Raw genomic sequence first — 12851 nt, 5'->3', positions numbered from 1 at the left:
AAAGTATTGAGAATTGCTTTCCTATGGGCACTTTGAATGCGCGCGCAGCACGTGCCGCGCATGCGCATTTGCCTCCAGTGATGTCGTACAGGGGGAGCTGATGGCGGACGGGGAGGAGAGGTCACCAGCGCCGAGGGAGCCTGGTGCTCGATTAAGGTAAGTGGCTGAAGGGGTTTTAACCCAGTCAGCACCACGGGAGGGGGACCCTGAGGGTGGGGGCACCCTCAGGGCACTATAGTGTCAGGAAAACCACTTTGTTTTCCTGACACTATAGTGATCCTTTAATATTAAAATACACTACGTATGGCATTATATATATATATATATATATATAAGATGTATTGTAGCGGAGAGCTGATTTCCCACAGCTATTCTCCACTTAAGATCCCAGTGAGGCTCAGGAACAAGGCAAGAGTAAATCCACAAGCAAAGTTTCCAGCAGGTAAAATAGTACAGCAGTATCCCAACAGCACTCCCAATAACTGGACGACACACAGTTTCAGGAGCAGAACTAACTATCTTTATTCCAGGGGTCCTTATAAAGCATGCTCCCGTGCAAGGGAGGGATTCACAGCAATTAAGACAGTAACCAATAATGCAACTGTTACCTCCCACACATCTCCTCCCCTCAGAGTGACTCATAATCCCCTTAACTAGTACTGTACATTTACCCCAAACCTGAATGTACCCCTAAACTAGTACCTAACATCAATATTAGGGTACCGCCAGGTAGCCCTGATCTGGGTGACTATTATATCCAAAATTCACCCAGATCGGACCAGGGGTTCGGTAGTTCGGTGGAGGGTGAAGTTTGACCGACCGCACACGAGGTGGTATCCGAAAAGGGTTCCATGTGTTTGGGCCCTGCGGTCGGTCTCCGTTCGGCAGTAAAAACAGACAGTTATATTAGCCATCCACACTTAACTTCACCTGGATATTGCTTCCCTTGTTCGGTACTTTGTTTCTACCGAATGGGGATTCGTTAGGACTCTCCGTTCGGTAGTTACGGAGCTCTGGAGGTCTCAGCGGTGTTCGGTAGTTTGAGTGTCCGATTTGAGTTCCAGACACTCGACGACCAAACACCGCTGAGTTTTTCATGCGTAAGATGGCCGCCGCCACGTGTACGCATACCGAATGGCGGCCACCCAGATACATCCTTAATGAGCTTGTTAACCTGCGGTCAGAGAAAGTGTGAACCCTAATAGCTGCCACACTTCTCTCTGGGGTGGTCCGCCAGTTTGGTAGTTTCCCTTCGCATAATATACGGATGGAAACTACCGAACACATACGTTAAATACATAAAGATACATTCGAAATGTGAACAATACTGTACGAATTGCATACTGCATACGGTTACATAGGAATCAACAGGACAGGCTTAATGCATTCCGCTACACTGCTCCCCCTTGCCCACAAGCCGGCATACACAGTCTGATCCCACACGGATCGGCTTGGGGATGTCCGGGGTGCTCACGGATCATTTCTCCAGATCAATTTGTCGTGACAACCCGTCAGCGTTACCATTTTGCTTACCCGGGCGGTACTGAATATTAAAGTCAAAAGGCTGCAGCGCCAAACTCCAGCGCAGCAGCCTGGCATTGTCCCCAGCCACCCGGTTCAGCCAGACTAACGGGTTGTGATCCGTGAGCAGGGAAAAAGCCTGTCCGTATAAATATGGTTGCAACTTCTTCAAGGCCCACACCACAGCCAGGCATTCCTTCTCGATGGCGGCGTAGCTTACTTCCCTGGGTAATAACTTGCAACTGATGTAAGCCACTGGATGTTCTCTGCCATCGGGCCCGACTTGGCTCAGTACTGCCCCCAATCCAAACATAGAAGCGTCTGTGTGTACAAGAAAACGTTTAGTTGGATTGGGAGCGGCCAAGACAGGGGCATTAACAAGTGCATTTTTCAGATGTTGGAATGCCTGCTTACACTCCGGGGTCCAGGTTACTTGGCGGGGCAGGTTTTTACGGGTCAGGTCAGTGAGGGGTTTGGCCAGGGCACTATAATTGGGGACAAACTTCCTGTAGTACCCCGCTGTCCCTAGGAATGCTAACACCTGGGTTTTAGTCTTAGGGGTAGGCCACTGGGCTACAGCCTCTACTTTGGCTGGTTCCGGCTTCTGTTTACCACAGCCCACTCGGTGGCCCAGGTACTGTACCTCGGCCATCCCAATGCTACATTTAGCTGGTTTCAAGGTCAAACCTGCTTCCCTGATCCTGTCTAGAACCGCTCCTATATGGGCCAAGTGCTCCTGCCAGGTATTGCTAAATATGGCAATATCATCGAGATATGCGCAGGTATAGTCTTGAAACCCATCTAGGAGGCGGTCCACCATCCGCTGGAAGGTAGCCGGCGCATTTTTCATCCCAAACGGCATGACCTTGAATTGATACAAGCCGAATGGGGTGACAAAGGCGGACTTAGGGATGGAGTCCGGAGCAAATGGGATCTGCCAAGAGTCGTACCGTCCCGTTTTGGTACGAGGACCACTGGAGAAGCCGAATGGGGTGACAAAGGCGGACTTAGGGATGGAGTCCGGAGCAAATGGGATCTGCCAAGAGTCATACCGTCCCGTTTTGGTACGAGGACCACTGGAGAAGCCCAGGGGCTATCCAAGGGTTCAATTACCCCTAGCTGAATCATCTCCTCAATCTCCTTGCGCCTATTCTCCCGTACCGCTTCAGGGATGCGGTACGGGGTCTGGCGCATGGGAAGTTGCCCCGGGGTTTCTACTCGGTGGGTAGCCAGAGGGGTGTATCCAGGTACATTAGAAAAGGTCTCCTGCTTTTCTTGCAGTAGTTGCTGTACCTCGATACGCTCCTGTGGACTCAACCGATCCCCCAATACAACTTCTCCTAAATCCCCAGATAGCTGTCCGTCTCCCAGCAGATCGGGGAGGGGTAGGCTGTCACATTCTTCAGAGGTGGGTGCGCAGATAGCCGTCACCTCCTCTGAACGTTCCTGGTAGGGCTTCATCATGTTCACAAGGATCATGCGTCGCCCTCCAGTTCCTGCGCAGGGGCTAATTATATAAGTGGTGTCACATCGTTGTTCTACCACTTTATAAGGGCCTTGCCAGGCGGCCTGTAGCTTATCATGTCGGACAGGTTTTAAAATTAAAACTTTCTGCCCGACCTGGAAGCTACGGTCCCTGGCGCCCCTATCGTACCATGTGCGCTGACGCGTCTGAGCCGCCTGTAGGTTCTCCTTTACCGTCTTAGTTAGTGCTTCTAGGCGATCTCTGAGGGCCAACACATATGGTACAATAGGGGTGCCGTCGGCGCTACGGTCTCCCTCCCAATGTTCCCTAATTAAGTCTAGGGGCCCCCTTACCCTCCTCCCGAATAGCAGTTCAAATGGGGAAAATCCCGTAGATTCCTGCGGCACCTCCCTATAAGCAAATAGTAGGTGAGGCAGGAATCTTTCCCAGTCTCGGTGGGTTTCCGCAAAGGTTCGGAGCATCTGTTTTAAGGTGCCATTGAACCGTTCGCAGAGCCCATTAGTCTGGGGGTGGTAGGGGGCACTAATTATGGGCCTGACTTTACAAAACTTCCAGAGATGTTGGGTGACCTCTGCCGTGAACTGAGTACCCTGATCCGAGATGATCTCCCTGGGTAACCCCATCCGGGAGAAAATCTGCATCAGAGCCTCAGCCACGGTCTCAGCATGTATGTTGGTCAGGGCTACCGCCTCGGGGTAGCGAGTGGCGTAATCCACTACTGTTAAAATATACCGTTTGCCCGATGGGCTAGGTTTCCGGAGGGGGCCTACGATATCCACTGCTATCCTATAAAAGGGTTCTTCAATTATGGGTAGCGGGTGTAACTTAGCCTTACGTCTATCCCCCCTTTTGCCTACCCTCTGGCACGTATCGCAGGTATTGCAATATCTGCGCACCTCCTGGCTAATCCCTGGCCAGAAGAAACTTTGGGTCAGCCGATATCTGGTACGACTTACCCCCAAATGTCCGGATAGCGGAATATCGTGCGCTATTCTGAGTAATTCGGTTCGGTACCTCTGAGGTACTACAAGCTGCCTTACAACAATTGGGTCTGACCCAGCTACCTGCTTATCCGACTCTCTGTACAATAACTGCCTGTCCCACACAAATCTTTCCCCCTCCGCCCCCGGTTGGTCAGAGGTGACCTTGTCTCTATATACCTGTAGGGTAGGGTCAGTGATCACCTCTGCCGCAAATTCGTCAGGGGGGGCCCAAGGGATACAGTCTAGGGGAGGGGAAGAATCTCTTACCTGGACCTCCGGCAGTGCGTTGTAGTCCTGGGTGCGGGCCTGTTGCCTGGTGACTACTGGATGTGCTTCCTCAGTAGCTTGGGGCTCAAATGCAGAGGTGAGTTTGCCCAGATCATTCCCCAATACCATCTCAGCAGGTAATTGCGGCATTAATCCCACTTCCACATTCCCTGACCCCGCACCCCAATGCAAGTGTACCCTGGCTGTGTTAAGCCGATACACGGCTCCCCCCGCAACCCTGACAGCCACAGTCTTATTGGTTTTGGCCCTGTCAGAAACCAAGTGACTCTGGACCAAGGTGATGGTGGCTCCCGAGTCTCTGAGCCCCTGCATAGGCTTCCCCTCTAGGTATACGGTTTGCCTATGGTGCTGCCGGTTATCCGCCTGTGCCTGCAATGGGTTGGCCTCATGCAACACTTCCCACTGTTCCACAGCTGTGACTGGAGCTGCAGAACCATAGGGAAGCGGTGTCTCGTCCTGGTAGTGGTGCGCTGCTGCTCTCGGTGGTGGTGGTGGGGGCCCTGGTCGGATCCAGGTGGTGCGGTCTCTAGACTGCGGGCAATCTCGCTGGAAGTGTCCCCACTTCTGGCACCGGTGGCATTGCACAGAAGCAGATGTGCGATATCTCGGTTGTGCTGCTGCAGGTGCCGGTGGAGGGAGTTGTCTCGGTGGGGGTTGAATGTTAGTGGAGAAAGAGTTTCCTCCCAGCGGTCGCATAGCAAGTTTAGCACTCACTGCCTTGGGTTGTCTGCGGGCATCCATAAAATCATCTGCCTTTTTAGCAGCTTCGGTGAGGGATGTGGGGTTACGATACCTCACCCATTCCTGCAGTTCTGCGGATATCCCCTCATAAAACTGTTCCAATAACAGCATTTGTAACAAGTCCTCCATGGACCGCGCTTGGTTTGCCTGTATCCACCCTAGAGCTGCCCTTTGCAGCCGGCAAGCCCACTCTGCGTGCGAGTCCTTTTCTGCCTTTTTCAGTTCCCTGAAGCGCCTCCGGTATGCCTCTGGTGTCATTGCATACCGGGCCAGGATAACCTCTTTTACACGGCTATAGTTTCTGATTTCAATGTCTGGTATAGTACGGTAGGCTTCAGCTGCCCTCCCTGATAGCCGTCCTGCTAATATGGGTACCCAATCTTCCCTTGGTATGTTATGCAGCGTACACAGTCTTTCAAAGTCTTGGAGGAAGGCATCTATATCCTCTTCCGCTTCTACATACATTTTAAACGCTTGATAGGGGATTTTGGGCTTACCCTCTTGTACCATAGCTCCTGCTGGACTTCTTTCTGGCGTTTGTGGTCTCCTTTTGCACATCACAAACTCCTGCACCTCTGTCATGGTTTTAGAGATAATCTCTGTTGGTGGGTTTTCTCCATAAAAGGCCAGCCTGAACTGTACTTGTCTTTGGAACTCCTCTTGTTCTGTTTCATTTCTTTGTTCCGTGACCAGAACCTCCTCTGCTCGGTATTCTGCCATCACTTCAGCGATGAGTGTTGCCTTTGATTTGCTGCTGGCTGGAACACCTTTCGCTTCCAGAAGGTCTTTCAATGTGGATCGCTTTAGTGTAGAAAGGTCAATCTCCATTAATCCTTGTTCCTCTGTGAGTCTGGATCCCAGCGCTGCCAACCAATGTAGCGGAGAGCTGATTTCCCACAGCTATTCTCCACTTAAGATCCCAGTGAGGCTCAGGAACAAGGCAAGAGTAAATCCACAAGCAAAGTTTCCAGCAGGTAAAATAGTACAGCAGTATCCCAACAGCATTCCCAATAACTGGACGACACACAGTTTCAGGAGCAGAACAAACTATCTTTATTCCAGGGGTCCTTATAAAGCATGCTCCCGTGCAAGGGAGGGATTCACAGCAATTAAGACAGTAACCAATAATGCAACTGTTACCTCCCACACATCTCCTCCCCTCAGAGTGACTCATAATCCCCTTAACTAGTACTGTACATTTACCCCAAACCTGGATGTACCCCTAAACTAGTACCTAACATCAATATTAGGGTACCGCCAGGTAGCCCTGATCTGGGTGACTATTATATCCAAAATTCACCCAGATCGGACCAGGGGTTCGGTAGTTCGGTGGAGGGTGAAGTTTGACCGACCGCACACGAGGTGGTATCCGAAAAGGGTTCCATGTGTTTGGGCCCTGCGGTCGGTCTCTGTTCGGCAGTAAAAAAGAGACAGTTATATTAGCCATCCACACTTAACTTCACCTGGATATTGCTTCCCTTGTTCGGTACTTTGTTTCTACCGAATGGGGATTCGTTAGGACTCTCCGTTCGGTAGTTACGGAGCTCTGGAGGTCTCAGCGGTGTTCGGTAGTTTGAGTGTCCGATTTGAGTTCCAGACACTCGACGACCAAACACCGCTGAGTTTTTCATGCGTAAGATGGCCGCCGCCACGTGTACGCATACCGAATGGCGGCCACCCAGATACATCCTTAATGAGCTTGTTAACCTGCGGTCAGAGAAAGTGTGAACCCTAATAGCTGCCACACTTCTCTCTGGGGTGGTCCGCCAGTTTGGTAGTTTCCCTTCGCATAATATACGGATGGAAACTACCGAACACATACGTTAAATACATAAAGATACATTCGAAATGTGAACAATACTGTACGAATTGCATACTGCATACGGTTACATAGGAATCAACAGGACAGGCTTAATGCATCCCGCTACATGTATATATGTTAAATATATAATATGTATATTATATTTATACTATATATGTATATTAAATTTATTTTAAGCATGTTTAATAATATTTTTTTTACACCTCCCACCAGCAAGGGGACTGTCTGACAGCCCAGACAGTATCCCTGCTGGCACACCCACAGCCAGCTATAGGGGGCCATGTTATCGCTCTTTGAGAGTGATCACATGGCCCCCAGGGGCCTGATTTGCCGTGGGAGGGCTGTCTGGGCTGTCAGGCAGTCCTCTCGAAGTGGATTGCCGGGAAGGTAAGTATTCCCGAGGCTCCAGGGCGGCAAGCCATTACGGCGTTCTATGCCACCGCAACGGCTTTAAAGCCCATTTAAATGGGGACGGCATAGAACGCCGTAACGGCATTAAAGGGTTTATAGCTTTCCCTCCCAGCACCTTGCTTCCTCTCCTGCAACTGTCATCTTAAAAATTTTAAATAAGTGAAAACAATTCTAGCAACCTACTTGTCTACCTTCCCATACCTTTTGTGCCACTTTACTCTTCTCCCTCTTGCTCATCTGAGCAGCACCCTCAACCCCCTCTGTTCCTGTACATTTAACTTGTTTGTTTACAAATACATATACAGAATTTATTGGTGCTTTACAAATAAATAATAATACTAAAAATGAATCATTCTGACATTCCATGGTGTTTGCTCCACTTTTAGAGCATTGCCAACAGCTGTACTTTCTAAATAACCCTTCCCTGCAAAATACTTACTTACAGGGCCGGCCTTAGGGGATGCGAGCTGTGCGTCCGCACAGGGAGCCATGGCAACAGGGGCGCCCTGGCAGCCGACACAGCTCATACATGGCCGGATGTGAACTGTGTGCACCTGCTACCCGATGAAGGATTTCATTTTTCACCACCCGGGTAGCCGACTATCCCAAAACACACAGGTGCGGGTGGGCAGGGCTTACCAAGTGGTGGGCGGAGCTTACTCAGAGGAGGGGCTATAAATTGCAGCAGAGGCGGAGATAAGTGTGCCCAGAAGCTGGTGTTGGTGCTGCACAGGGAAGCAGGAAGGAGTACCTGCTTCCCCAACAACTCCAGGAGCTATACTCCCTCCACTTCTCACATAATTACTGACCAGAGAGAGGTAACCTTCCATTTGGGTGTGTGTGTCTGTAACTGTGTATTACTGTAACTGTGTGTGTCTGTAACTGTGTATTACTGTAACTGTGTGTGTCTGTAACTGTGTGTCTGTGTGTCTGTAACTGTGTGTGTGTGTATGACTAACTGTGCGTGTCTGTAACTGTGTATGACTGTAACTGTGTGTGTGTCTGTAACTGTGTGTGTGACTGTCTGCCTGTGTGTGAAACTGTAAGTGTGTGTGTGTGTGTGTGTGTTGCTGTCTGCCTGTGTGTGAAACTGTAACTGTGTGTGTGTGTGATACTGTCTGCCTGTGTGTGTGTGAGACTGTCTGCCTGTGTGTGTGACTGTAACTATGTGTGACTGCAAGTGTGTGTGATTGTATATGTGTATGTATTACTAACTGTGTGTGTGACTGTTCCCTATACAAACACTACACCCCTATACACACACACAATACATGGATGAATATGGGGGTGTGGGGGTGCTGTCAGGATTTTTTGCACAGGGCGCCTAAAGGCCTAAGGCCGGCCCTGCTTACTTATTATATGTAATACTATACATTTTTATACATGCATATATTATATTTTTTCTAGTGTTACTAATTTTACAATACACAACCTACTTTATAATAGAGCCTGGAGAAACTAAGCACCGTGCCCCAGTAATATTTTTTTTTCCTTTTTACTGTTTTAATGCCACATTCTTTTATATTTGTATTTGTTGTATAAACAATATGGCAAACTAGTTGCTTTGAATCACTTTGCTTCTTTGTTTGTTAATTGTCCATTTCAAGTGTAAACCATTTAAAAGAGACAAAGGGGTTTATTTACTAAACTGGAAATAGTGGAGAACTGAAAAAAAGAACTGGAATGTTTAGGCTAAATATATGAGCTGGAAAAAAAACCACCAATCAAGGGATTTCACTAGCTCAGCTAGTTTGGCTTTAATTATACAAATCACCACAATTCTCTGTTAAATGAAGAAACCCCAATGGAAAGTATGCGCTTCTTGTTATGAATAATTTGTTTTATTCACTAAATAGAATGCAGTCATCCAAATGTTCCTGTTTCCACCAAATGTTGACTGTGTAAAACCCATTCAGCTGTTCACAAAATGAAAAGTGCTCTCCGCATGGTCTTCTGTGTTGGGGGGTCGCCAGTGAGATTGTCAGTCAGGTTGGTGTGCTTGACGCCAGACAGAACAGCCCCTTCAGTGTGCAGAACTCTCCATGGGTGCAGAAAATGTTTCAGCGCTTAAGAAAGATAAGAAAAACAAAGCATATGTTAAAAGAGTTGGTTATCATCTCATTCAACCAATAGACTCCCTAGCGATAATTTATCATTTTACAGGTAGAAAACTGCATAGCTTAATGTATGCCTTTTTTGGGGGGATGGCATTTTTATCAAGGCTCTTTGTCCAAATTTTATTTGGTTCCTATGGCAGTAGACCTGCACCCTTACTACCCTTTATGGGCGTCACCATGGACACAAGTTGCATAACTGGTGATGCCTCGCTTAGAGCCTGTCCTGATAACATACAATATTGGGATGTATGGGCCTGTAGCTTCGGTTTCACTAGCCCTTATGTTAAACTGGCCCTGCCAATACTTTTGATATTGATACAGACCAGGGGAATGTATAACTATAAGCCTCCGAATCCAATATCATCTATAACTCATTAAATCTGGAACGATACACCAAACTTAAATTTGTGCTAAAATCTACTCTTGCCTTGCATTTATTTATTTTTTTGCAGTTTTTTTTCAAATAGCTGGAAAATTCAGCATTTATTCATTTACAATTTTGGATGAGCTGTTATAATGAATGCTATTTAAAAATAGAAGGGACCCATTCAGCTCAATGACGTTTCATCACAGCTGATATTAAATAGTGTTTCTCTAAATTCAGATGTGGACCCCCTTCCTCTTTGTGCCTAGACAAGTACCAACTAACCTGTGCTAATGAAGCCCAATGGAGGCTGCTAAGTCTGGGGTTGCTATATCTTGCATGCCATCATTTCATTTCTGGACTACACTAGTGGACAGAGTAGGTCTGATGCTCAAATGGCATGGTGTGTCTCTGTAGTGGCACAGTTGAAGGACAAGCTAATAGTTGTTGTTTTTTATAGTGCACTCTCACACCCAGTGAACAGACTCCTATATCGTTCAAGTTATTATAGTCTCACTTTCTTCTTCACTATTTATCACAGTAGTTCAATTGTGTTCATAATAAAGATTTTAGTGATTTTTAGTGATCTATTTTTCCGCACAGTTTTTTTTATATATACAGAAGGGGATTGCACACATCCACTATTATACACCGTTGGAGCTCCCGAAAACAGGAGCTGCAACATTCCCAATAAGAGGCAATTGCAAAGAGAGTCCGGGCATATAAACAGTGCATTCAAGCAGTCATTAATTGGATGAAGCAAGTGATAACATTAATTGGCCTTTGACAAGTCTGACTAGCTAAACACTACATGGCATGGCCGAAACATTGACAGACTTGAAGCCATTGTGTATATGTCCAGACTCTCTTATTAATTATGGTTTATTTTATGACTAATATCACCAGGGCCGGCGCTACCATAAGGCAGCCCAGGCAGCCGCCTCAGGGCGCACCAGCCCTGGGGGCGCAATGTCAGGTTGACCGGAAGGAGGGAAGCGCACTGCGCTCCCCTCCAGCCGGTTACTATTTGTAGCGTGGACGAGCGTAGAGATTCCCGCCCGAGGAGCCCAGCCTCTTACCGCCCGCCCACATCCTACCCTGGTGTCTGCTGACTGCCGCAGGCTGTGTGGAGGGGGCGGGGATATGAATGACATCATATCCCTGCTCCCTGTGTACCGCACAGCGCGGCTGGTGCCCAGTGATGAGGCTGGGCTGCAGGACAAGACTCCACAGAGCCGGACTCCATGCACCCCAGGAACAAGATTGAACTGATGTAAGTATGTAATCATGCATGTATGTATTTATGTATGTCTCTGTCTGTATGTATGTATGTCTCTGTCTGTATGTATGTATGTATGTGCCTGTATGTCTATGCATGTATGTGTGTAACTCTGTGCCTTTATGTCTCTGTATGTACGGCTGTGTGTATGTGTCTATGTGTCTCTGTATGTCTTTGTATGCATGTTTCTGTATGTATGTGTCTGTATGACGGTTTGCCTCTGTATGTATGTTTGTATGTGTCTGTATGTCTTGTATGTATGTTTATGTATGCCTGTATGTCTCTGTATGTGTATGTATGTTTTTGTATGCCTGTATATATGTATGTGTCTGTATGGCGGTATGTCTCTGTATGCATGCATGTCTTTGTATGCCTGTATGTTTCTGTATGCCTGTATGTATCTGTATGCATGTGTGTAACTCTGTGCCTTTATGTCTCTGTATGTACGGATGTATGTATGTGTCTGTGTGTCTCTGTATGTCTTTGTATGTATGTTTCTGTATGTATGTGTCTGTATGACGGTTTGCCTCTGTATGTATGTATATTTGTATGTGTCTGTATGTCTTGTATGTATGTTTATGTATGCCTGTATGTATGTTTATGTATGCTTGTCTGTCTCTGTATGTGTATGTATGCCTGTATGTCTTTATATGTATGTTTTTGTATGCCTGTATGTCTCTGTATGCCTGTATATATGCATGTGTCTGTAAGGAGGTATGTCTCTGTATGCATGCATGTCTTTGTATGCCTGTATGTATGTATGCCTGTATGTTTCTGTATGCCTGTATGTCTCTGTATGTATGTGCCTGTATGTCTATGCATGTATGTATCTGTATGTATGTGTGTAACTCTGTGCCTTTATGTCTCTGTATGTACGGATGTATGTATGTATGTGTCTGTGTGTCTCTGTATGTCTTTGTATGCAGTTTCTGTATGTATGTGTCTGCATGACGGTTTGCCTCTGTATGTATGTATGTGTCTGTATGTCTTGTATGTATGTTTATGTATGCCTGTATGTATGTTTATGTATGCCTGTATGTCTTTGTATGTATGTATGTATGTATGTATGTGTATGTATGCCTGTATGTCTTTGTATGTATGTTTCTGTATGCCTGTATGTGTCTGTATGATGGTATGCCTCTATATGTATGCATGTCTTTATATGCCTTCATGTCTCTGTATGCATGTATGTCTTTGTATGTATGTTTCTGTATGGCTGTATGTGTCTGTATGATGGTATGCCTCTATATGTATGCATGTCTTTATATGCCTTCATGTCTCTGTATGCATGTATGTCTTTGCCTGTATGTCTCTGACTGTATGTGTCTGTGTCTGTATGTCTCTGTATGATTATTTATGTGTTTGTATGACAGTGTACCTGTTTGACTGAAAAATGATGCCTGTGGCCTGAGAGGAAATACACACAGGTGAAGATGCATTTTTTTAATTTATTTTTTTAAAGGAGGGTGAGGGGCGCCAAAATGCATCTTCGCCTGTGTGACTAAAAATCCTAGCACCGGCCCTGAATATCACTTGTGGGTCACAAGCAAATTCAATAACATTTTTTTTTAATTGCATCTGGTTAGTAGATTTTGTCTTACAGTGCAGCAATCATCACAGAGATCAGTGAACTATCTAAGATGAACTTTAACCCAGCACTGCTCTTTGCAAATATAGTCCCAAATGATCAATGCTTTATCCAGCACTCACCTTATTTACAGGCTACAGTGCAGTTCTGTGTATATGGAAACAGATGCAGAAGACACGGACAGGTCTCACATAGATCAGTGCTTTTACAAGGATGCACAATGACATTTATTGGTGGTATCAGACTATGCA

The sequence above is a fragment of the Pelobates fuscus genome, chromosome 1, assembly GCF_036172605.1.
Source record: "Pelobates fuscus isolate aPelFus1 chromosome 1, aPelFus1.pri, whole genome shotgun sequence".
NCBI lineage: Eukaryota > Metazoa > Chordata > Amphibia > Anura > Pelobatidae > Pelobates > Pelobates fuscus.
This window is presented reverse-complemented; position numbering follows the sequence as displayed.